This window comes from Galeopterus variegatus, unplaced genomic scaffold, assembly GCF_000696425.1.
Source record: "Galeopterus variegatus unplaced genomic scaffold, G_variegatus-3.0.2 Scaffold843, whole genome shotgun sequence".
Lineage (NCBI taxonomy): Eukaryota > Metazoa > Chordata > Mammalia > Dermoptera > Cynocephalidae > Galeopterus > Galeopterus variegatus.
The window spans coordinates 106,923-112,816 of record NW_007726954.1 but is presented as its reverse complement, the minus strand read 5'-3'; the positions used below and the strand labels follow the sequence as shown (position 1 = coordinate 112,816).

The 5,894-nt window shown below is 46.0% G+C and overlaps 1 long non-coding RNA gene across 1 annotated transcript; it reads right to left on the bottom strand.

The window, feature by feature from the left end:
* Nucleotides 1–1,733: 1,733 nt before the first annotated feature.
* On the bottom strand, nucleotides 1,734–5,214 carry LOC103590588. Its single transcript, XR_550481.1, has 3 exons — nucleotides 4,817–5,214; nucleotides 4,110–4,229; nucleotides 1,734–1,973 (listed from the first exon to the last, which is right to left on the bottom strand). It is a non-coding gene; the product is annotated as an uncharacterized LOC103590588 (long non-coding RNA).
* Between the last annotated feature and the right edge of the window lie 680 nt (nucleotides 5,215–5,894).

Genomic DNA, 5,894 nt, shown 5'->3' with positions numbered 1-5,894 from the left:
TAAATAAATAAATAAATAAATAAATAAATAAATAAATAAATATGTACAGTCAATATGTGGTAAACAAAATATTTGATAAAGTATTTAGATAAAGTAGCCAGAGAAAGCTTCACTAAGGTGATAATGACAGCATATCACCTTAGTGAGGCCTCCTCTGGCTACTTTATCTAAAATTGTAGCCATAGCCCCTTCCTATGACACTTCCCTTCATTTTTCTCCTTAGCACTAACCACTACCTAACATACTGTTTCACTTATGTTCCTTCTTTATTATCTTTCTCCCCCATTAAAATGTAAGCTCCTTGAAGAGGGAAAGGGAGGTTAGGGAGAAATTGGTAAAGGGCCACAAAAAATGTTTACATTGTGTAATGATAAAATAAAAACTAAAATATTTAAAAAATAAAAAATTTAAAAATAAATAAAATGTAACCTCCACGAGGGTAGGGATTTAAGTCTGCCCTTTTCTCTGTTATATCCTTTACCTAGAACTATGTTTTGTGCATAGCAGCCACTCAGACATGTTTTGAATGAATAAATCCATGAACACCATTATGCTGCCTCAGTTTCCTCATTTCAAAGGCACTGAGGAATTCTGCCATTAGTGGGTGACATAGCTAGTGGCAGAACTGTACCTGACCCAGCCAGGTCATTGAGGTCCATTTGCAGGTTTAGCAATTCTAGACCAGGATGACTGCTGACTTTGAGTTTTATGTAGATTTAAGACAGATGGCGGGCCAGCCTGTGGCTCACTCGGTAGAGTGCGGTGCTGATAACACCAAGGCCACGGGTTCGGATCCTATATAGGGATGGCCGGTTTGCTCACTGGCTGAGCGTGGTGCTGACAACACCAAGCCAAGGGTTGAGATCCCCTTACCGGTCATCTTTAAAAAAAAAAAAAAAGACAGATGGCATTCCATAGTAAGTTTAACAACATAGAATGTAAAAAAATAAATAAACAAACAAACAAAAAACAAAGTAAGTTTGCAGGCTTCTGTGTGCAGTAGAACTTTTTATTATTATACTCACACATCAGACTAAATTGAGACATAAGCAAACAGCACCTCTCTGCTAGTGGTTGTATAGACTTTTACTATAGTTCCTTATCCGTTATCTTCCTAGAATGGAAAGTCCCAAATCAGGTGTAAAGAGAAGCAACCTTACATTTGTCCTTTGTTCTCTTTCTGTCCTTTTACTTCCATGGCCAGGTAAAAATGTTTCTGCATCCCAACTGAATTGACAACTGATCAGAAAAAAGTGATTAGAAGATATTCCTTCAATAAACATTGAGTAGCACGTACCAGACTCACAGCATTGAGCTGAGCAAAGATGCACATTCCCACGGAGCTTACAGTGTTGCAGTCTCTGGACAGTGACGACAAACAGAAAATGATGCCAAGTAGAGATAAATTCTACAATGAAAATTTAGTAGACTGGGCCGGCCCGGTGGCGCACTGCTACAGTGCGCTGCTTGGGAGCGCGGCGGCGCTCCTGCCGAGGGTTCGGATCCCACGTACAGACCGGCCGCTCACTGGCTGAGCGAGGGGCGGGCGCAACACCGAGGGTTGCAATCCCGTTGCCGGTCCCGGTCCAGTATGGGCGCGACACTGAGGGTTGTGATCCGTTGCCAGTCACGAAAAAAGACAAAAAAAAGGAAAAAAAAAAAAATTTAGTAGACTGATAGGCTGGGAGGGAGCAGAGGCTACTGTTAAGTAATCAAGAAGAAAGATCGTCTGAGAAGGTAATATTTAAATTGAGTCCTGACTGACAAGACGACTCCTGCCAGGTGAGGATTGGGATGTATTAGGTTAGGCTAGGCTGAGGGAATAAAGAGGCCCCAAATTTCAATAATTTGTTACAACAAAAGTTTGTATCTTGCCTATGTTACAGTCCAAGGCAGATGTTCCTGGTTGATGGGCTGCTCTCCTCCATGCAGTGCTTCAGGGAACAAGGCTCCTTACATCTTGTTTATCCCATCTGGTGGAAGAAGAAACAGCATAGAAGAGGAATACCCACTCACTTAGAAGCCCAGCCTGGTAGTGGATCACTTCATTTCTGTCCACTGGAGAGGACTCGACTGTATATATAGCCGTGCCTACTGCAAAGGAGGCTGGGAAATGTAGTCTAGCACTGTGCCTGGCTGCAATCCTACCACTGTGGAGAGAGACCAGATTTTTTTTTTTTTTTTAAAAGATGACCGGTAAGGGGATCTTAACCCTTGACTTGGTGTTGTCAGCACCACGCTCACCCAGTGAGCAAACCGGCCATCCCTATATGGGATCCGAACCCGTGGCCTTGGTGTTATCAGGCACCGCACTCTCCCGAGTGAGCCACAAGCCGGCCCAGAGAGAAACCAGATTTTTGTGAACAGCTAGAGACTTCAGCCATGCTAAGGAGAAGCATTCCCAGCAGAGGCCCTCAGGTGTGAACAGACTAGCATGTTTGAGAAACAGAAGGTTGGTGCAGCTGGCACACAGCAGCAGAGAGATTAGATGAGTTATGGAGGGAGGCTGGATCAGATCAGCTGTGGCCTTGGAGGCCAGAGAAAAGAGGGTGGATTTTATTCCATAATGCTATGACAGGAAGCTGTTGGAGTCTTTTAAACTAGGAGGTTAAATGATAATCTTAATTTTTACCAACCCATCTTGCTGACTAGACAGTAATGAGGAAGAAACTGGATGTTCCACACTTTAAAATAAGACCTCTTAGATTGGGGCAGGCTTGTTAACTCAGTTGGTTAGCACGGAATTGTGACCCCAAGTCAATTGTTTGGATCACGATGCCCACCAGCCATACACGCACTAATCACCTAGATTAAAGCTGCCTTGCTTTGGTTTGCTCAGTCCCAGAGTTGTGAATTGTCTGCACTCTTTCTCGGTGCTAGAGTTGAGATGTGGGAACCCGGGTTGTTGCAATTGTGTACAACCAGCCCCTCCTTTCTATCCCTCTCCAGATGAGGATCAAACAGCTTCACAAGACTGATGGCCAAGAAAATATACGGGGGCTGGTCGGTTAGCTCTGTTGATTAGAGCACAGCCTTATAACATCAAGGTCATGGGTTTGAATCCCCTTACCGTCTGGCCACCAAAAAAAAAGGAAAAAAAGAAAATATTTACTCCCTCTTCTGGAAACACAAATATTTGCCTTGAGTTGGGGGAAAAGGGAGGAATTAGTTCCTTAAACCATCCTCCACTTTTTTTTTTTTTTAGGGGTGTGGCAGGACGAAGCTGCCAGAATTTTTCCTTCCTCTTTCCTCTCTGAGGTAGTACACATCTTTGGAAAGAAGAGTAAAGAAGACCTGGTGCTCCCTTCGATGGTCCTCCTTCCCAAATTCTTCCCTCACCTGATGGCATTTAGCGCTGTGAGACTTAGGTGAATACAATATCAATTAAAAAAAAAAAAAAGAATAATTCTTCTCATGTTATTGATTTGGAAACTAAGGCAGAGTGACTTGCCCAAAGCCTTAGAGTGAGTCAGTGGAGGCTTTTGATTCTTGACGCCCTTTGACTCAAGAGTCTCATGCACTTTCCATGAGATCAGCAAAGTCTTGTTCAGTACATGAATGGGCTTCAATTACAGCTTAAATGACTGCCAGTAACAGAACTGACAGGTATCCTTGTTTTGGGGGGTCACCCTGTTTTTGACAGGCAGGATGGACTTCACACTTCAACTCCGTGCGTGGAGCAATTATCTGCACATGAACGCACACTTGGCTTCTTCCCTTCCTGCAAGAAGTCTGTTTTTTTGGCGGCTGGGTGGTATGGCTTGCTGTTACAACACTGTGCTCTAACTAACTGAGCTAACCGCCCAGCCTCTAGAAGTCCTGTTAGATTAAATTTGCCTCTCTTCTCCCACCCATTCACATATCTGTGGAAACCTTAGGAGTATGGTAGGCTGTGAGACTGTATGCTCCTCTGAATGTTGTAAAAAGTTGAAAGTGACCATCCCCAAATTCATGCAGATGAAAACAATATGAGTGTAGCAGAAATGCCACCACTTTCTTACATCACAGACCAAGTAGTCACCCCAGGTTTACAGCCAAGTAATAAAAACACCCGTTGAATCTGCATGTGTCTAAGCCAAGAATAGCATTTGAAGGAAGGCGGTACTCACCCCAAGATGGCTTGCTATTCAACAGCAGAGAAGAATCACAGCGCTTATTGGTTCAACTTTGGGCTGAATGGATTCTCATGAGCCAGGGCTGCATCCAACAGGTTGAGGCCTGTAGGCACCCTAGCCAGGATGGAGTGGGAAGGGAGTGCACGGTTAGACTAGTCTTTCATTCAGGCTGACTTTTCTCCTACTTGCCACAAACACCTCGCGACACCAGGCTATTTCTTTCCTCATTCAAAATAATGTGTCCTCTGCCCTCAATCTTTTCTCTTCCTGTCCAGTGACTGAGGCCTTAATCCACACCTGTCCTTATTCTGCCTTATGCCCAGCTCCGCAGTGGCTGTTATCTCTTATTTTCCTGAACTAAGTACAAATAAGAAAATGTCCTGGGTTTAGTTACCATAGAGACTTTGCTTCTTTCCCTAAAGGGTTAGACCAAGCTCCCATGAGATTGCCTCCTGGAATAGTATGCAAAAATGTTGAGGGATCTTTGGCCCAGAAAAGGATACAAACAGTTTCTGGAGTCAGATTCCCAGAAGCCCAGAGGTCAGACCTGGGCTTCATCACTTGCTGTAGGATTTTAGGCAAATTACTTAATTCCCATCCCTCAGTTCCTTCATCTGCACAAGCATGGTGTGAGGATACATGAGAAAAATGTATGTAAAGCACTTAGCTCAGTGCATGGCACATTTATACTCAGCACTTACCACCATCATCATCAATGTTAAAAACTCTTGCTCTCCGTGCTGAGGTAGTAATGGACGTGAATCCCAGCTTCTCAAGTACTTGTTGTCTTTCCTTTTCCTGAGTTTATTTCGTCCCCTTATTTAGACACAGAAAAACAAAATAAAATACCTACCACCATTTTGCCTCTCCTTAGGAAACAGATATGGGGAGGGATCTTTTGGATGTGTGTGGGGGTGGGGTCCCTTTTGGATCAGTGTTTCAGACAGGGTACTGGGGAGCAGAGAAGACTGCAGAGCACAGTTGACAACTGGGGTGTCAAAGAATAAAAAAGAGGGACTAAAGGATGCATCAGGATATACTTATTTGGGTAGTAAATGAGGGAAGTGAGCCCAGTAGGAGAGTGAGAATTCTCGCTGAAGAGGTCGTTAGGAGATGGTGAATTTGGGGAGGAGTGTGTGTGGGAATAAGGGGACTTGTTATGGTGGATTCAGGGGCTGAAGGAGTTGAGGCCTCGGGCCATGTGGTGCAGAAGGCCTGGGATAAGGGTAAGGGGTAAGAAGGGTATTAAGTCTGAAGGTGAAGGGAAGAGGGTGTGTTTTGGAAGCGGGGAGGGGCGCCAGGGACCCCGTGGTGACCTGAAGTTTAGAATTGGGCAAGTGAGGGACTGAGGAGTGGAGGGGCTGGGGTCTCTAGGCAGGGCGAGGTGGGGGTGCTGGGGTCTCTAGTCTGCCAAAAGCTGGGGGTCCTGGGTCTGTACATTGAGGGGCCCCTGGGCTAAGGAAGGGAAGCCAGATAGAAGGAGTCTGTGGGCTGAAGGGGTCTCCGGCTGGCTGGTCGGGGTGGGGTCTCCAGGGTCTCGGCGGTCTGTGGGTTTAAGGGGTCTTAGAGTCCCTGGCAGGAGAGGGTGGGGAGCTCCGGGGTCTCTGAGGAGGGTAGGGCCCGAGTTCTGTGCGGGTCTCTGGGGTCCCCAGCCGGCGAGGTGGGGGGAGGTCGCGGGAGGAGGTCTGTGGGCTGACGAGGGTCGGGGAGGGGGAAGGGGAAGAGGGGAGAGGGGGGAAGGAGGAGGGGGGGAAAGAAGAAGAGGGGAGAGGGGTGAAG